The sequence below is a fragment of the Ornithorhynchus anatinus genome, chromosome 1 (assembly GCF_004115215.2).
Source record: "Ornithorhynchus anatinus isolate Pmale09 chromosome 1, mOrnAna1.pri.v4, whole genome shotgun sequence".
Taxonomy (NCBI): Eukaryota; Metazoa; Chordata; class Mammalia; order Monotremata; family Ornithorhynchidae; genus Ornithorhynchus; species Ornithorhynchus anatinus.
In genome coordinates this window covers 17,882,642-17,903,592 of record NC_041728.1, presented here as the reverse complement: position 1 = coordinate 17,903,592, position 20,951 = coordinate 17,882,642, and the positions used below count along the sequence as shown (strand labels likewise).

Below are 20,951 nucleotides of genomic sequence, written 5' to 3'. Positions count from 1 at the left end.
TTCTGACTTCCAGACTTGTGCTCTTTCCATTAGTACACACTTTTTACGATTAAGAACTTCTTGCTTTGAGCAATGGGGAGCTTAAGGACTCTCATCCTGAAGATTTGCTCTTTTACATTGTGGTCTTAGTTTGCTGACTGTTTGCTGTTGCAATCTACTGTTTCATTGTCTTTATCTGCCTGCCTCTCACTCCGATTCTGAAGTTCATTTGCGACATGGCCCATTTATGATGTGATATGTTTGTTTCCTATACCAGCAGAGAGATCTGAGGCGTATAGCAAGTGCTTAATAAATACTGTAATTAACAGGTTTCTCAATGGTCCAAAGTATTATTCAGTCTATTTGAGGGGTCCATGCTCTCAGGGAGGAGAAAAATGAATTTGAACATGCCAGATTCTAAATTTATACTTGGCTGTACTCTTTGATATCTATAGACTCGTAATACCAAAACTCCTTAGATTGTTTACGCTGGAGCTCTTATGTGTGGGTTCAAACTCAAATTATCTCGATTTACCGTACTGGCTCAAGTGCTTCAAACTCTCTGCCTTTCCTGACTAGACAACTAGATCAGTCTCATTGCCTTCAGGCTTTCCCTTCATCAGTGCATTCTACAGTCTGGTCACCATCATTCCTCTGAAGCATCTTTAGGCCCACCTCTCTCCATTCTTCAAAAATCTCCTGATAACCGACCAATCTTTTATTGCTTGCTTTACTAGATTGTGAGCTCCATGCGGGCAGAGATGTATCTCATTCTTATAATAACAACAGTATTTGTTAAGCTCACAGTATGTGCCAGGGACTGTAATGGGTGCTGGGGTAGATACAAGCAAGTCAGTTGTACACAGTCCCTGTCCCTTATGGGGATCAAAGTCTTAATCCCCATTTTACAGAGGCAACAGGCACAGAGAGGCAAAGTGACTTTCTCACAGTCACACAGCAGATAAGTGGCAGGGACAGGATTACATCCCAAATCCTTCTGACTCACAAGCCCGTGCTCTATCCACTAGACCACACTGCTTCTCTTTGTACTCTCCCCAAATGTTCAGTACAGCATTCAGCAAGCAATATGTTCATAAATATTAACTGGTGCACATACACAACTAAATACACGTCATATATACAACTGTTCACATGTAAGGAAAGCACAAGACAAGCACATTCAGTGGTTCTATTAAAATGGAGGTCATGCTCTTTCACAATTTGATTATGCACCAAAGTGCCTTTAACAGATATCAATCACCCATGGCACTAAGCATAATACCAACCACTTTCTTCTCAGAATAATATTGCTTCATTTTCTGTATCTTTTCAATGATTTACTATCTAAATTATTTATAATCTATATTTCTCTTAATTATTTATCAGCACCGTTCTAGCAGGGGACAAGAGTAAAACTTTGGAAGGAAAGGTTGGAGTGGATTGGGTACTTCTGGCTCTCAGAATTGTCAGAATATTCGTTATTGATTGCATTACAATAAACTAGTACCCTCCACCCATCTTAAGAGATACTCCAGTCTGCTTAAACTTCTATGCTTTGTACTCCTGTAGGAGTAACATTATCTCTCTGTGTTTACATCTTTGAGATTCACATGTATTTTCCTGTCATTTCTAGCTGCCTAGCCACCTTATTTAGCTTTGTCTCTTCTAGGTGATCTCCCTAATCTATATTTCTTTTGACCTCCCGCAAAGTTCAAAGAGTAAGAAAAATATTACCCGAAGTAATTTCCTCCATCAGTAATCTCACTGTGCCCTTCCACCATCCCTGGGAGGTAGGGACAGGGAGGGATAATTGCCATTTCTTATAGATGGTAATTCCTTGTGGACAGGAATCGGGTCTACCAATTCTGTTGAATATTCCTTTCCTGCATGCTCTGTACTGTGTTCTGGTTACAGTAAGTGCTCAATAAATACCATTGATTGATAGGTGGTTTTAAGATACTACCATAGTCTCACCTGAAATCAGTGGTATTTACTGAGCATTGCTATGTGCAAAGCTCTGTACTAAGCCCTTGGGAGAATACAACAGAATGTGCAGACACATTCCCTGCCTGTTATTGTCACTGAATCACTTGTTACTAAAAAAAAAAATTCTTCCAAAGAATGATGACAATGCTTCAAGAACACAACTCCCATATTGTAGGAAAACTCCCTGTAAATTTGGTTCCAAAATTTTCTATTTCATCTGCATGGGACAATTGCACAGAAAACTGTTTAATGGTAGTGGTTGGTCTTGTTTTGAGAGTATTTTAATCAAGAACTTACATCGCCGTAAAAATATCCCCTCAAACAATACTGCCCCAACCCGAATCCTAAAACCTTTTGAGAAAATGCTATGTAGATTAGCGTAATTTCCAAAGACAGAATGAGAATAGGAGAAATCACACTCCAGAATGTCAACTAAGAGATAAGTACTTTAATGCACTTGTATGTTTCACGTGAAACCTTTGCCTCTGTAAAGCTGTCTGAGAACAAAAATGAAGCCAAGTTATAGCTCTGTGTCTGGCAGTGTAATGATCTGTGCTTCAGATACCTAGTACTTCTGTCTTCTCCAGTGACTGATGGTTAAAATCAGGGCCCCTGTTCAAATTGAAAACAGAATCCCTTCTTCGCAAGATGGGTGACAATTCCTCATTCCTCCCATGCCTAAAAAAAAAAAAAAAAATCCCAGAGCTAGGGCTGTTTTCATTACTGGTTAGCAGAACCACTATCCTAGGCCTGCTGCACACAAAGCCAATCTTTCTGCATGGGCAAAGATTCTACTGGTTGGCCAATTCCCAGAGGATTGTCCATCTTCAAGGATGATTTTCAAAGCAACTATTTCCTTTCTCAAGCTGCACTAAGGCTTGAGGCTTGGTTTTGGCACTACTAGCCAAGAGGGAGTAGCGTGGGGGAGGTGAGGGGGTATACTCTGATCACGGTCAGGTGTCAGAGAAGCATTCCACTGAAAGAACCTCCATAGAGACCCTTCTGAGCTCTGAACCTGCTTCTCTCCTCCACCTCATGCCTGCGAGAAAAGCCTCACATTGCTTACGAGCGTAAAAGTAAAACGTGTAAACTTTGAAAATTAAAGTCTTAATATTACAGTGATCCATTCAATAGTATTCATTTAATATGGAAATATGCAATTACATTTCAACCATAATGATTCTCTCATGTACACATTAAATATTAATCAGTTTTGATATAACTTTTGTATGATGTAATTTTACTTCTAAATGATCTTCCCGGAGTCTCATTTTCTCTCCTCCCACCTATCTCACTGAGACTGGTTTCCTTTTTTTTTTTTTGGTATATTTCTCCTTCATAACATTTGATTCTGTGTATCTGTCTACATCTCTCATATAAGGGATTTCTAATGTGCAAAATACACTCTAACTTGCTAGAGAAAAAGAATGAATTACTATTCCTGATCCTCTTGGTCAAAGAAGAGAATCAGGACACATGCATTTGTGAAACCCCACAGAAGATTTCAGACTGGCTTAATTTCAAAGTACATTAGTGAAAGCTACTGTTGGGGTCTGAGGCTCAGGGTGAGTTGTCCAGACAAGATGTCGGAGTAAAAAGTGATCCATGGGAACATGGAGAAAAGAATCATTTTCCCAGGAGATGTCAAAGGAAGCAAGAGAAAAGAGCCCTGAGGTTCCATGATGGGTTGGCACATTTTGCTCTGAAAACATTATCCAGGTGAAATCCTACAAGAGAATATGACAAAAGGGCAGCTTATAATGGCTACCTGATGGACCAACTCATAATTTAAATTACTAGGTCACCTGATCTTCTGAACAAGGGGCGGCATGACTTTCCATGAAGCTCCATAGGAGGAAGGAACTTGGATATGGGGAGCAGACTGGGGCTCGAGCACGCGTGGTTTTCTCTGAAATTGAAGGGTGGGTGCATGAAGCTGGAGCTGACCCCTCCATGGTGGGGGTAGACGAACCCCAGTCTGGGCAGGTCACAGCAAGGGGCTCTCCTAGCTCCTCGGGAGGGTGTACACTGCCAAACGTATCTGTCATTTTTTTAAAAATTTATATTAAAGTATGTCTTCCCCTCTAGACTGTGAAATCATTAAGGGGAGTGAATGTGTTTATTGTTATATTGTCCTCTCCCAAGTGTTTAGTACAGTGCTCTGTACACAAGTGCTCAACAAGATTGACTGATGTAACAGGGAAAGCCGGAAAGCACCTGCAGTTCCTTGCCAGGCCCTGGACCCTCTAGCCCAAGTCCTTGGGGGTAGGCAGAGCAGATGTTTTTATTAATTTTTTTAATTAGAAAAAAAAAAGAAAAAAATGGTTCCTGGGGCCAGCAGCAGCCCGAGGCAGGGACAACCCTATGACTGGGGAGCGCTACAGTCTCTTCTCAGCCTGGTGAGGCACCACCCTGACATCAAATTGCATCAGATGACTGGCAGAGGGAGGCAGGACCATTTTGTGTTGCAGTTCAACCTCTCTACAAAGGATTGGTCCAACCCCATTTACTAAAGACTGGTAGGTTCGATAGGTCACCCAGTGATATTTGCCAATCAACCAAACATCTCTTAGACAAACAGCACCCCCATTGTAGATCTGCTGTAGCTAATGGGGTTTGCTTACCTAAAGGGGCCATTCATTCATTCAATTGCATTTTTTGCTTACTGTGTGCAGAGCACTCTACTAAGTGCTTGGAAAGTACAATTCAGCAAAAGAGAGATGCTAGCCAATAACGGGCTCAAAGTCTAGAATGGGGAGACAGACAACAAAACAAGTAGACAGGTATCAATAGCATCAAAATAGAGTTATAGCTAGATACACATCATTAATAAGTAGAATAATCAATATGTACAAATATACATAAGGGCTGTGGGATGGGGAAGGGAGTAGAGCAGAGGGAGGGAGTAGGGGCGATGGGGATGGGAGGAGCAGCAGAGGAAAAGGGGGGCTCAGTCTGGGAAGGCTTCCTGGAGGAGATGAGCTCTCAATAGGGCTTTGGGGGGGGGGGGGGGGGGAAGAGAGCTAGTTTGGTGGATGTGAGGAGGGAGGGCATTACAGGACAGCAGGAGGACGTGGGCCAGGAGTCGACGGCGGGATAGGAAAGAATGAGGCCCAGTGAGGAGGTGAGCGGCAGAGGAGCAAAGTGTGTGGGCTGGGATGTAGAAGGAGAGAAAGGAGGTGAGGTAGGAGGGGGCATGGGGATGGAGAGCTTTGAACTCAAGAGTGAGGAGTGTTTGCTTTATGTGAAGGTTGATAGCAACCCCTGGAGGTTTTTGAGGAGGAGGAGTGACATGCCCAGAGCATTTCCATAGAAAGATAATCCGAGCAGCAGAGTGAAGTATAGACTGAAGCAGGGAGAATCAGGAGGATGCGAGATCAGAAAGGAGGCCGATACAGTCATCCAGTTGGGATACGATGAGAGATCGTACCAACAAGATAGTGGTTTGGATGGAGAGGAAAGGGCTGATCTTGGTGAAGTTGTGAAGGTGAGACCGGCAGGTGTTGGTGACGGATTGGATGTGTGGGGTGAATGAGAGAGCAGAGTCAAGGATGACACTGAGGTTGCGGGCTTGTGAGACGGGAAGGATAATAGTGCCGTCCACAGGGCCACGTACAGGATGATTGGATTAATGAACACGGGGAATTTTTGTCAGACGTAGAAGTGTCTGTCTCCCGAGTTGGTAGGTTTGGGTGCCACACACATAAGCTTTAGCTTCTTGTGATGTGTAAAGAAATTTCTAAAACTTTCAATTTTTAAGGAGCTTCTTATCATTCACTTCCTAAACAGGCAGACTCCAGAGTGCCCTTCCTGCTTAAAAGTGAGGATTAACTCTAGTATTTAAAAAACAAGGCAAACCAATAAAACCAGAGAGCATTAGAGACATTTGTTCCTTGTCTGAGGTAGGCCAGCTGCAATAAAGCAGATGCTTGTTAATTGTTTTAATGATTTGCGATTGATTGGATGAGTTGACAATTTATTGGATGTGTTTAGGAAGGATACATTTACCCACCAAAATGCACACCGCTTGTTTATAATCCGATTGTTTACTGAAATAATAATAGGGCTTTGGCAGCTAAGGTGATCATTCATATTTGTAAGGTATGCTTGGAGCAATCATTCCTGCCATATATTTTCAATCTTGACGCTAGTGACAACATGATGTCAGATGTAATGGTTGTAAATCTCACGGTAAAAATTAGGAACCACTTCCTCCAGAGTATAAACGGGTAGAGTTTGCATTTTTGAGAGGATTTTTACCAAGGGAAAGCTGCCTTGAAATTTTCCAGTAGGCCTCTCCCTGTTTGTTTCTTCCATTTCCCTTAGCTCACGAGACTCCGGTATCGTTCCAGTAAGAGAAGGGTTGTAGAGAGATAAGGATTTCCTTATGTTTCATGGATGGATTTCCACCTTGCTGGGCTAATGGGTAAGGGAAAGATTCAGGAAACTTAGGTTCTAATCTCAGATGTCATTGGCCTACTGTGTGACACTGTGCAAGTCATGGCCTCTCTGGGCTTCAGTTTCCTTTTTACAGCTGCAACAGATGCTACTGTTGGTAAATACTTCACACAAATATTTATGTGCACAACTTGAAAAGAATCAATCAATGATTAATCATCAACCTTAGAGACCCATTTTACATACCTGGATAAAGTCTCATGATCATTAGCATCATTTTGGAGCCCCAGAGAATACCTATTTGGTCTAAAAGATTTGTAGAAACAGCGTGGCCTAGTGAATGGAGCAAGGGCCAAGGAGTCAGAAGGTCCTTGGTTCTAATCCGTCTCTGCCATTTGTCTGCTGTGCGGCCTTGGGCACATCACCTCACTTCTCTGTGCCTCAGTTACCTCATCTTTAAAATGGGGATTGTGAGGCCGATGAGAAACAGGGACTGTGTCCAACCTGGTTTTCTTGTATCTATCCCAGTGCTTATTACAGTGTCTGACACTAAGTAGGGGCTTAGCAAATGTCATAATTATTGCTGTTAAAAGAATATCATCCTGCTAAAAAGAGGGGAAGTACAAAAATCAGAGAGAATGAAGTTAAAGATCTTTTTTTAGAGAAATGTTATAGAAATCCCTTGTCAAAATCCATTTTTTCTAGTGCTTTTTTGTGATAATGGTACCTAATTTTATTGCCAACTTTTCCTACTACGCTTGATCACTTTGAGATAGTACTCTAGGGTCTGCCCAATGTAACATCTATCTGATTGATTGTGCTTTACTAAGCACTTGGCAGAGTATAACAGAGTAGGTAGATGGGATACTTGTACACGTGGGCAGTGGTGCAACCGTGTTGGCTTTTTTTTCTGCGATATCATGGAAAATTGTGTCCAAACAAACTTACATTGCTGAATGAGCACTGTTTCTTCCATTTCTCCTTGCTCACGAGACTCCACTAACACTCCAGGAAAAGAAGGGTGGTAGAGAGGTAAGGATTTCCTTATTCCATGGATGGATTGAAGCCCAACCTTCTGCTGTACTTTTACAGGCACTTAATACAATGGTTGGCACTCAGACCACCACTGACACTCCCAACAACATTCATTCAATCATATTTATTGAGCATTTACTGTGTGCAGAGCACTGTACTAAGCCCTGGGAAAGTACAATTCAGCAACATATAGTGAAAATCCCTGCCCACAATGGGCTCACAGTCTAGAAGACGGGCTCACGAAGACTAAAGGTATAGTGTCAGTAAATCAGTCAAGTCGATTGTATTTGCTGAGCACTTACTGTGGGCAGAGCACCATACTAAGTGTTTGGGAGAGTACAACACTAAAATAGACATTCCCTGCTCACAGTGAGCTTAGATTCTAGAGGAGGAGACATTGATATAAATAAATTAGATATGTGCATGAATTATAGCAGAATTGTATATATTTACCTATGAACATATAGGCAAAGTTACAGTCTCTTATTACCGGTATATATTTACATTGCTATTTGATCACGCAATTGAATGGCGAATATATTTCTATTGTTTGGGTCACTTCCTTGGATTTGGGGAATGTATCAATGCAAAATACTATTGAACGAATTTACATAAGGGAAACTACAACTTGGCTCTTAGAATTTTTCAGAGCCAGGAGTGCTAAGAGGGCTCTGTATAGTTTCTCGCTTATAAGGCCACCATAACCTGAATAGATCAAAACCACATCCTCTTTCCGTAGAGACCTCCTACCTGCCCTTGAAACCGCAGCACGTATTTCATGACGACGGAGGTGGGGAGGGAGGGATGGGACGGGGATGTGGAAAATGAGATAAGGAGTCTATTCCCAGTAGAGCTGAGAGAGAAGATTCATAGAGTGAACATACACAGGTACCTCATCAGTATGAAAGTTCACACTTTCCCTTTTAAATGAGATTCCAAAAGAGCCAAATGGAATGAGCAAAACAATGCCTCTGCTAATTACTTGGTTGTAACCCAGCTGTAACCCTGCTCCGGTGGAAGTGCTCCTTGACTGCTACAATTGTCAGATCCATAGGTTAGAAAAATGATTATTCCAACAAAATCACTTCAAATTTAGGTCAAATAGACATTATTCAGAAAAAGAAGATAGTCCTCAGCATGCAGATTAGTAATATATTTCCGATTTAGCAAATACAAGGATATGGCATCAGATTCTTGTGTTTTCAATTAGAGCTTAATTATAAAGCTTTGTCTAGTGCCACATATTTGCATTAAAAGTGGCAGTGATAATCTGTAAATTGTTTAAAAAGGCACAAAAATGGGATTTTCAGGCCTAAATGGGATAAGGAAATTACCTTCTGGTTTAAAATTTCAAGCCTACATATTTGCATGTAAGCCAACTAACTAAATAACTCATACTTTCAACAGAAGACATTCCCAATTTTTCCTCTGATCAATTAAGCACATCTTGAAAGCACGAGGGAAGCCCAAGCTAAGTTGGTGCTGTGAGCATAAGTTCTCTTATGAGGAACAATATTCTGGATGCTTAGAAAGTCAATGTTAACTCTTGTTTTCCACAGTTTACCCCAAATAAGCTTTTTCCCCCAAATACCACACATGTTCCAATGGGCAAAAAATAGTTCTTGGCAATTGTGAATTCAACTCTGGCTTTGCAAAATAGAAAAGTACCATTTTTTTCTGCATCTTGCTAAAGTTTCCTCTTGAGCTGGGCTTGCTCCACTCATTAGCACAGGATCACTGCCTTGAGAGATGGAGGTCTCCTTAGCAATTGGCAACATATCAGCCATCTGCATCTCGAGACACACTGGCATCTCATGGAGCAAAATCATTTCAAGTCTGTAGCTACTTGCTCATTCTGACCCACTACTGCCAAAGACCTCACAAAGTAACCCTGGTCTTCACTGGAACAAAGAATACAAAAAGCCCTTTTGGATTTACCATTAGAGGATTATCACACTTGGTGAAAGAGCAGAAAAAGGAAATTTTACAGACACAATCTCCTGATTAGCTATCAACAGTCTGCCACAGCTGTCCAAAACATAAATAACTCCTCTAGTTTGGTAGAAAAAATGTGTTGGCAGGGAAACTATGATGTCCAACAATACAGAGTCATTTGGAATGACTTACCTCATATAGATCCAATCCAAGAAAGCACTGAAACCGGATCATCTCAGGAGGAATAAACTGGAGAGTTGAGATTGTCATCCAGACGATTTATGTGTAAAGTACCTGGTAAAGAGGAAAAAAGGTGTTATGACCTGAATTATCTCAAAGGAACAATCTACATTTATCAGACTCATCAGGCACCCATTACGCTCTGTAGTTTTGCTTTGTAGTTCGGGAATTCAGGAATGATTCTCCAAGGATGTCAGGATTGAAGGTGAATTGATCCATGGCTACTATGTTTTGCATGCTTACTCTATGCAAAGTACTGTACTAAGCACTTGGAGAACAATGAAGTAGATATAATCCCGGCCCTCAAGGAGCTAACATTCAGAAGCCATGGTTGTGGACGCATGGTGGGCAAGGCACATCATAACACCTTGTTTAAAAATGGGATCTCCACATCAAAAGAAAATTAACAGCACCCAGAGACAAATTTTTCCTACTTATTTCCAGCATACCTCCTGAGGTCTGTTTATGGATAAGACAAAAAAAACCAAAAAGGAAATTCTGAAAATGCTGCTGCAAAGTGACACTTCATTCCTACAAAACTTTTAAGACAAACTCATGCTAAATTAAAACTGTGGCATCCTCTTCATGTGGCATCAATTGTCGGGCCTTCTCAAGAGAAAGATCCGGACGCTGCCGGGCAGCTTGGTGCCCAGGGCTGAACAAATCTTGTCATTTTTAGGCCTTTCCCTTTTTCAACTACTACTCTCAACTCTGGAGCTCAGGGTGCTTCAGCAAAGGAAATAGATTTTTAAAAGACCACTTTGAAACCACTTGATTTTTTTAAAAGCCTCTGCTGGATGTCCCACACTCTATAGTTGAATGATCGAATAAGCTTTGAGAGAGGGAAAAATACCCATTCAACTGTTCCATCTTGAGACCCCCCAAATGAGTCCAAATAGTTTTGCTTGAACTTTGGCCCGCTAGATCCCATTTCTGCTTGGTTTCCTTCAGCCAAGCTGTCAGTAAAAAACCCCACTCACTTAATACTCAGTATTGTCAGAAAGTACGACAGGCTGTGCCTTTTTCCTGACGTTGGCCTAGGAAACTTCATACCAAATGATCAGAGCAGAGGGTAGAAATAACCTATTTTTATATAAATCGCCACCCAATTTTAACTATCTACTGCCTACTGGAGTGCCAGGCCCCTGTGGATGTGCAGAGAATACCTGATATGAAAGAGAGAGCGGGAGCGAGGCTTCTAGGGAAGGTGAATGGCTTTATTAGGGTAGGATGCTAGAGGACTAATCTCAATTTGTGTACTTGCTGTGGCCACAGCATGGCTCAGTGGAAAGAGCCCGGGCTTGGGAGTCAGAGGTCATGGGTTTGAATCCCGGATCTGCCACTTGTCAGCTGTGTGACTGTGGGCAAGTCACTTCACTTCTCCCTGTGCCTCAGTTATCTCATCTGTAAAATGGGGATGAAGACTGTGAGCCTCACGTGGGACAACCGGATGACCCTGTATCTAACCCAGCACTTAGAACAGTGCTCTGCACATAGTAAGCGCTTAACAAATACCAACATTATTATTATTATTATTATTTTTTTTTTTAGAGTGTTGAGCAGTGACTTGGTGGACTATCTCCATGTAGATTGCCTGAATGGATATTACAATTTGGCCAAACTTTTTTTTTTTTTTTTTACCATTTCCTGGGCCTGCAAAAGACAGCTGAAGTTCCGTATCTAGAACAAAATGACTCTAAAACCCTTCCATTCCCTATTTCATTCAGTAGTATTTATTGAGCATTCAGCAACAGATAGACAATCCCTGCTTCATTTATACTATCCCAACTAGGGAAATGAGTACCACTCCCTTGAGGAGGCAGCCACGTGGCCTCGTGGCAAGAGCCCACGAGTTGGGGGGAGCTGGATCCTAATCCTGGCTCTACCACTTGCTTGCTGGGTGACCTTGGGCAAGTCACAGCTTCTCTGCCTTTCAGTTTCCTCATCTGCAAAATGGAGATTCCATGCCTGTTCTCCCTCCTACTTAAACTGAGTCTGATGCGGACTACGTCTGATTCCGTTATCTTTACCCGAGTGCCTAGGACGGTGCTTGGCATATAGTATGAGCTTAATACTGCAATCATCATTATCATTATTAAGCAAGCCCTGGAGAGGAACTGAGAGGATCCCCAAAAGCATCCTCCCCAAACCAAAGGCTTACAGAAACACACACACACACACACACACACACAGCTATGTGACAAGGGGAAGGAGGAGGAACAGTTGTTTCTACGGAAAGGATTACCCCACCCTACCCAGGCCATTAACCTCCAAACAGGACCATGGTCCCAGCTGGGCCAGAGACAGATCCGGAAGAGATCACCGCAGAGCAGAAATCATGGTCCTTTCAGGTGGACTCACTACTGCCGGGAGGCTCCTCCATGAGGAAGCCCTTAAATCGCTTTTGCAAAGGCCATGGAAAGGTCCAAAACAGCCACTGCCTCCCAAAGTCCGGGCTCAAAAGCAGTCAAGCCCTCCATGGGGCAAACACAATAACACAGCAAGGAGCAACATGTGGTGGAAACAAACAACGCTTCACACATTTGTCTTTTCAGCCACAGTCCACAAACGTGATAGGATCTGGCCTCCAGGAACATCACCTTCACAAACCAAGGTTAGCTCTACATACCCATTCTTAGCATCAGCATCTCCATGAAGGAGTGATTACTCAATGTTAGAGGTAATGTGAAACACAGAAAGATTAAAGCAGAAAACAGAACCCTTGATCAACAAAAACTGATCCATCAGAAAATGACCAATTTAACACCATGACAGCAATCAAACTAAAAGATTAGGGGGGCGGGTGGGAGAAGGGACTAGCAGGGCTATGCCTCTCATGTACAAGCAAAAGAGCGGCATCATAAGCAGACTCTGAATCAGTCACATCAGGCTCAAAAGAAGTTGAAAGGAAGACTAGAAACAGAGTGCCACACTATGGGATCCATTGCATGCCTGGTGAGGTAATTCAACAGAGTACTTGGCATCTAGCAAATAACTGCAGAAGGCAGGCCAAGCTATTGGGAAACATTCATTCATTCAATAGTATTTACTGAGCGCTTACTATGTGTGGAGCACTGTACTAAGCACTTGGAATGTACAATTCGGGCAACAGATAGAGACAATCCCTGCCCAATGACGGGCTTACAGTCTAATGGGGGAGACAGGCGGACAAAGACAACATAATCACGATAAATAGAATCAAGGGGATGGACACCTCATTAACAAAATAAATAGGGTAATAAAAATCTATACAAATGAGCACAGTGCTGAGGGGAAGGGAGATGGGGAGGAGCAGAGGGAAAGGGGGCATTCCTCTTTCAGAGCAGAGGTTTCACATTGTTTGGGAAATGAAGAGGCAGACACAAATCATAGTTCCTGTAAGAGAAGCAGTGTGGCATAGTGGAAAGAGCCCGGGCTGGGAATCAGAAGATCCTGGGATCTAAACCCGGCTCTGCCACTTGTCTGCTGTGTGACCTTGGGCAAGTCACTTTACTTCTCTGTGCCTCAGTTACCTCATCTGTAAAATGGGGATTAAAAGTGTGAGCCCCATGTGGGACAACCTGAATACCCTGTATCTACCAGCACTTAGTGCTTGGCACATAGCAAAAGCTAAACAAATACCATTATTATTATTATTATCATAAGCAGGAACCCCAAATAAAACCTGATTATGGTGGTGAGGATGACATAGCGTGGCTCAGTGGAAAGAGCCAGGGCTGTGGAGTCAGAGGTCATGGGTTCGACTCCTGGCTCTGCCACTTGTCAGCTGTGTGACTGTGGGCAAGTCACTTCACTTCTCTGGGCCTCAGTTACCTCATCTGTAAAATGGGGATTAACTGTGAGCCTCACGTGGGACAACCTGATGGCCCTGTATCTCCCCCAGTGCTTAGAACAGTGGTCTGCACATAGTAAGCGCTTAACAAATACCAACATTATTATTTATTAAGTATACACTATGGGATAAGTGCTCGGGTACATACAACATTATTTGATTGGATATGGATCCTGTCCCGTTTAGGGCTCACAGTTGATTTTATTGTCATTTCATAGCTGAGGAAATTGGTGATCAGAGAGGTTAAGTGACTTTCCCAAGGACACAGCAGGCAAATGGTGGAGCGAGAATATGAACCTGTGTCTCCTGTCTACCAGACCGGCTCATTTTTCCCAAGGTTATACTGCCTCATGACTCTTAGCAACTAATGGGTAAAGATAAGAGATTGGTCTTGTCACCCTACAAAGGGAGTACTGTTAAAATGGCCAGTGTGACCATGTGGAAAAAGATTGGAGCTGGGAGTCAGAGGATCTGGGTTCTAATCCTGGCTCCGCAACTGGCATGCTGTATGAGCCTGAGCAAATCACAAATTTTCTGTGCATCAGTTTCCTCAACTGCAAAATGGGAATTCAATACCTGTTCTGCTTTCTACTTAGTTCCTGCCCCACGTGGGGCAGGAACTATATCCAGTCTGATAAATCTGCACCTACTCCAGGGTTTGACACCATACTTAACTAATACCATAAAAGATCCACCCAATTGAAAAGGCAGTGTTTTAACTCACTGAAAACTGAATCATGCTCAGAGTTCTAGCTGTAAGTTGACAGTCTTAGGAGAGTCCCTTTCAAACAGGATTGTTATCTGTCCTGAAAACTGCAAAGTGGTTTTGCAATTTCTGAATTCTTGTCTAGCATATTTGTAGCATGATGATTGGCTAGTGAAGAAGCAGGCAAAGAAATTGCTTTGACAATATCTTTCAAATTTTTAAATCCTGGTGTTCGTGGAAAATGAACCATCCCTCTTACTGACTTTTAGACCCTTGATAAGATGTGATTTTCCCAGTCATTCGTTTTTCTAAAAGTTGCTAGTTTGTAACTTTAAAAGAAAGGAGACTAGTCTTTGTATTATGTAAGTATTTTACAGTGTGATAGCCCTGTAACATTTCTTTTTCCTGTGTTTAGAAAAAGGACTGAGGGAAAAACAACATTGAGTTGGAATTTTTGTTTTTTTTTTTTTTAAGTAGAATCTTGTGTAAGGGAAAATAAAATGGCTTATGAACCATAAGCCTCACTGACTCAAACCTTTTTCTAGAATATGGGCTAAAAAATATATATATATATATATATATATATGTATATATATATATATAAAATGGAAAAAGTGTAAACACTGAAGCTGAACTTCACTAACCTATAATTCAGATATCCATAATATGGAAATACACTTTTGGGTTCAATAAGGGGAAAGCACTGATTGAATTCACTCCACTAGGGTGTAAGTTTCTGATGGGCAGGGGACATGTCTACCAACTCTACTGCAAAGTACTCTCCCAAATATTGAGTACAGTGTTCTGGACATGGAAAGCACTCAAAAAACCACTAGTGACTATCAAATCTATGGTGTTCTCTGCCTATTACAAAGGGGATTCAATTTTGGCCATGGACAAACAATTCCACCTTAACCTTCTATAAGCATCTCTTTGATAAGTAGTTGAAGAAAGAACCCTACCGGTTCACATCAGGTATATGCCACCTCAAATGACGACACAAAAAGCAGATGAGACAATGCGGAGGAAGGATCTGATTATGCCTACCGGTCTGCAGCTCAGTGCTGGTACAGGGGGATCGAATAGGGAGAATAGATAGCCTAGTCCAAACCACCCCATTACTGGATAACACACATCAAGCACATATCCTGCTGAAGCAGGATAGCTCCTTCCTCTTCCTCAACAAAAGCATCCTAGCAATTAGGGAGGCCAATACGGCAGGAGCGATATTGAACAACATTATGGGTTTCTGAGTCTATTCAGGAACACGATGCACATTCTGAATGGTGAAGAGGGGTAGAAAAGATGCCTTCATCATTGCCTTCTTTATCAAACTCCACAGTGCCTCCTCAGAGGACTGCATCTAATGAATTATAATCTTACACTGCAACAACCTACAGAAAAACACAGAAGTGATTGCTAATCATATATATTCTTCAGCCACATCCTCACAAGCAGGATCTCACAGTTCTCAAAATGATGCCAATGATGGACATACACACTTGCAAAAAACATATGATTGTTTCAGGAAGAATTTTAGTACTGGTTGCCTAGGTGTTTTCAGAGTCAGCCTGAGGAGCACGGCCTTACGGAAAACACTGAATAGTCAGGAGACCCAGCTCCCTGTCTTGGCTCCAGCCCTCCGTAGGCTGTGTGACCTTGGGCAAATCAATTAAGTTCTTTGTGCCTCATCAGAATAATAGTGATTGAATAATAGGTTCCTGCTCTATGACCGTAACCTCAGTGTGGGAATGGACCCATACTGAAGGACAGGGACCATGTCTACTAATTCTCTTGTACTGTATTCACCCAAGTGCTTAGTTTAGTGCTTTGAAAACAATCATTTATTGAGCACTTACTCTGTGCGGAGCACTGTCCTAAGTGTGTGGGAGAATATAAATAATATCACATATTGGAAGACAAATTCCCTCCCCACAACAAGCTTTCAGTCTAGAAGGGGAAGACACTGATATATATAAAAAGAAATTAAAGATATGTACATAAGTGATATGGGGCTGAGGGAGGGGTGAATAAAGGGAGTAAATTAGGGTGATGCAGAAGGAAGTAGGAAAAGAGGAAATGAGGGCTTAGTCGGGGAAGGCCTCTTGGAGGAGATGTACCTTCAGTAAGGCTTCGAAGGTTGGAAGAGTAACTGGCCATTGGCTATAAAGAGGGAGAGCAACCAAGCCTGAGGCAAGATGCAGATGAGAGGTTGGTGATGAGATAGAGGTACAGTGATCAGGTCATCTTTAGCTGGAATTTATTTCAGTCCATACAGAAATAACTTATTGATCTATTAGTAAAATGTAATCTTCCAATGGGCCTTCGTTGGTCACTTTTTAATCCTCGTCCCAGAAATGTTTTATAGAATTGGCATGATATTCTTAAAGACAAACTCCTGAATTCCATGTGCTTGTAGTAGAGACATTAAAACCAGTATGGAGAGACTAAAATATGTTTTTATCCCCAAAGATGACTCAAACAAGAAAATGCAATACTAGCAGCTTTTTGATCACTAAATTGTAGCTACCAGAATCAAATAAGCTTCTGGTAGTTAAACACTGTCAATTTAGTAAAGGACAATAGGGATCTTGCAACTATAGGCATTCACTGAACATAGATACAAGAGAGGAATTAATCTTCTCAAATGGGCTTACCGCTAGATGCTTTTTTATATTTATATCAAATCCTCTCAGGATTGCTTGATGCTTATATCACATTTCTGCAGATGAAGCTTTACCAAACACCACATTTGGATTTAAACTCCCCAGATTTTTCAAAACACAAATGCACTTTTATTTGAAGATAAACCTCCTTTCATGTAAAAAAAAGTTAGTTGACAAAAATAAGAGTTTTCCTAGCTTTTTTCTAGTTTCAACCACAGTAGTGGCCCAGGCACCCTGACCAACTCCAGTTTCTCTCCCCATCTTCCTTACATTTCTCCATACCACCTCAACTGAAGAATCTGGGCAGTTTCTTTCTAGTTGACCTTTGTTGGCACCATGCTTTTGGCATTTTGGCATTTTTATTTATAAATCAGAAACCAATACCCATGAATATGATGGCTTCCTATGCGCTAAGATTGTAAGCTCACTGAGGGCAGGAATCAGTTCTACAAGCTCAATACCCTTCTAAGCATTAATACAATGCTCTGCTCACAATAAGCACTGAATAAATATTATTGATTGACCTATCACATTATTCTTGCTATGAATATTACTAAAATAAGATGAGAAGTATGGGATTTTCCCATATAACCCAATAGGTTCTCTTGTGAGATTGAAGCTTTGATTCAGATTTAATAAGGGCTAGGTAAAATGGCAATTGAGTTTTTGAGATTGTATATCCTTTATTCACATAGTGGTTTAGACTTATAATCATTGTTCTCTATATGGATGTTGTTGTTCATCATTTGTGTTAACTGGAAGGGAGGATTCCTTGTGTAAGAATAAACTAGTACCATAGAAATAAAGATTACATAAAGATCAACTAGCTTAAATTGTTCAAACTATTCAATTTAATAAATAAAACTCAGTGAATGTCTGCCTGAAAAGCCTTTGATATGCAACAAACACTGATCAAAACATCAGTCATTCCACTCCTCATTTTCAGGGCCTTAATTTGATACAAGCCTAGTAATGTTCGTCATGTCTAGAGCCTCCAGTCACTGAATAAAAGTCTTTAAGAATTAGAGGGGTTGTTCAAATTCTTCCGATTCAATACTGCCCTTTCAAATTCAGAAGAGGAGACTATTTTTGATTATCCCAGTAGGACAGTCCAGCTTATGGCATCTGTGTGAAAGCAAGGTCTCCATCTGTCTGGTTTAATTTCTCTGGTCTTTAATACCTTGCTTATTAATAGAAAATCAAAAATGAATCCAGATACATATAAAATGAGATATCAGCAATTCAGGATTCAGTGATGAACATGGAGGTGCCTTTACAATCCAGGTGAAACAAATAACCTGGGCTACTCTCCAGATAATTCAGACATAAAAATGGCTGTTGAGGACCAGACAAGCTCTTCTGCCCATCACATCCCAGGCAGCACTGCAATTGACTGACCTTCCACTTCCTTATCCCTGGGATGGATGAACATACACAGCCTCATACTTGGAGTGAATATTGTAGGGATGCAGGATGGCCAAGTAGCCAGGATGGCACAAACCTTGGAATCTGAGGACCTGGTTTCTAATCCCATCTCTGCCACTTACCAGCAATGTAACATCGAGCAAGTCAGATAGATTCCCCATTATACAAATGAGGAAACTGAGGTACAGAGAAGTTAATACCTGGTCTCCCTCCTAGATTGTGAGCCCCATGTGGGACACAGACTGTGACAGATCTGATTAATATGCTTCTGCCCAAGTCCTTAGTGCTTGGCACATAAACCCGTAACAAATACCACAATTACTATAACACCAAAATGGTGTTGAAAACGTTGTGAGGACAAACACTGGCCTTTTCACTTCCTCAAAGTTGTTCAGTCACAACCACACCACATCCTCCTTCAGGAAAAAAAAAATATTCAAAGACAGGGATTATGTCACACACCCTAGGTTCTGTGATATTTTCCCTATCAACTACTCCAAGTGCCTGATACAAATTAAAGTAATATTTATTCCCGAGTAAGGGACAAATATCCACAAGCTCGTTTGCTTACTTCCTTCTTTGGGTAGACCCATTTGCCACTCTAACCCACAGGGTGCAAACTGACTGTAAGCTCGTTACGGGCAGGAAATGTGTTCATGGTTTTAACGTGGTCTCTCAAATGCTTAATACAGTGCTCTGCACACAGTAAACACTTAATAAATATGATTGACAAATACAGAACCAGACTCCTTGCAAAGGCAGCAAGTTTTCCAAAAAGAGTGTTTTGCTCTTGAGCCTCAACCATCAACAGACTGATCTGAATGGGCTTTATTGATGTTTCAAAAGTAAGAAGACATAGTGAAAGTGAATTTAACGGTCATAGAAGTCTCGGGCCCGGGGTGGGCAGACCCTAGAGTACTTGAGGCATATATCCTTTAATGGTTGTCGGATACACTTTGCAGCCTATAACAAAGTCCCTGTTTCATCACAAAGGTGTGGTCCCTTAGAAACACTGTTCTACAGCAATAAAGCCTCACTCGAGAATGGCCCAAAGGTGCCGTAAAGACCCTGCTTCTTTCCTTCCAAACATATGAGCTGCAGTTCCACAGAAGACTATATCATCCTTGAGAGTCTTTCTGGACAAGTGGAAGTGTCAACAACACTATATTTTTAGAACAACATTCTACTGCAGCTTCAAAAAATATAGTAGTAAAATGACAACCACCACTAGTGAGGTACTGACCATAAACAAAAGGAAATCTTAGCATGTTTATTCCTGATTTCCTTCTTGAGTTGTCATATGATTCTGAAACTAATGCTAATATTTTCAAATTTTAACTCCTTTGATGTTGATGGATGTTACTGCAAAGTCTCTCCAACTTGGATTATTATTACTACTGCTGCTTGACTTTTTATTAGGCAAATGCATTTTAAGTGTTATAAATTTAAATACTGCAACAATGAAAATTCATGATTTTATCCATCCATCCCTTTTGAAATACTAAAAAAAATGTGTGACTGAAGAAAAGTTCTCTAAAAAATGAGTTTGGGAATTTTTCCAATTTGGAAGGTTATTGCTTAAATCCAAGATAAAGGCATAAGGTGTAAAGAAGTGATAGGACAGAGTTAAACATTGAAGGAACGCTAATATTTTTTTTTAAACTTGAACATGTTTGCTCAATTGGTTAAATGCAGAAAGAAACAAATACCTTGCAGGTCAACAATCATGTTTTTGATAGTGAGAGCTTTGAGATTGCTCAAAACAGCCTTTTTCCTTTGTAATTTGTGGTGTTTTTGTATTTCGATCTGTAGGATTCATAATCCTGTTTATTTCTGGTCACTACATCATGATTGTTAACTATTTAAATCTAATTTTCAAGGTACCAGCCATTACTGCAGTATTAAGTGCTTAGTCTAGTGCTTGGCACACAATAAGCGCTCAATACAATTAATAATTCATTTACCTCAATTTGGCGTCACCTGCCAATCCGAGCATGATTTCTATTCCTTCATCCAAGGCAGTAAGGAAAAAAAAAATCAAATAGTACCAGACCAGGATTCATCCCCATCAGTAGTATTTATTGGGTTCCGGTTGAATGCTAAGTACTGTATTCAAGACTTAGGAAGGTATAAGCCAGAAACGCATTCCCAGATCTCAAGGAGCTTAATGGACAATAAACAAAATTGACAAAAGAGAAAAAAATATGTTTACTAACATGTAGGTCCAGGAGATCGAACAAGGATAGAGCAGAAAAGCAGTGTAGCCTAGCAGATAGAGTACAAGCCCGAGAGTCAGAGGACTTGAGTTTTAATCCCAGCTCCACCATTTGTCTGGTGTGACCTTGGGCAAGTCACTTAATTTCTCTGTGCCTCAATTACCTCATCTGTAAAATGGGGATTAAAGTCAGAGCCTCATGTGGGGTATGGCTGTTTCCAACCTGATTATCTTGTATCTACCCCAGTGTTTAGTACAGTGCCTGCCACATGGTAAGCACTTAAGTACTAATAAACAAAGAAAATGGTGGCCAATCCAATTGATCTGAGTTGTCCTTATTGTCTATTCCTTGTTCAAAGGTAAGATTATGCTGGATTTATTTACTTGGGCCTCCACTTGCAATGCATCTCCGTGAGCTATAGTCAGTTAAAAAAAAAAAAAAAAAGTTGTATGAATATGGGAATGACAATTGAGCAATGTAAAAAAAATATATATATATATATATATATATATATATATATATATATATATATA

General features: G+C 41.0%; 1 long non-coding RNA gene across 1 annotated transcript in view; it reads right to left on the bottom strand.

The window, feature by feature from the left end:
- Window positions 1-2,393: 2,393 nt before the first annotated feature.
- The window catches only part of LOC103164865, a 40,955-nt gene continuing 22,397 nt past the window's right edge, over window positions 2,394-20,951 (bottom strand). The window contains exons 2-3 of the long non-coding RNA XR_484367.3: window positions 9,526-9,627; window positions 2,394-2,643 (exon numbers count right to left, since the gene is read on the bottom strand). This is a non-coding gene — a long non-coding RNA (uncharacterized LOC103164865). The remainder of the gene's footprint in view (window positions 2,644-9,525; window positions 9,628-20,951) is intronic.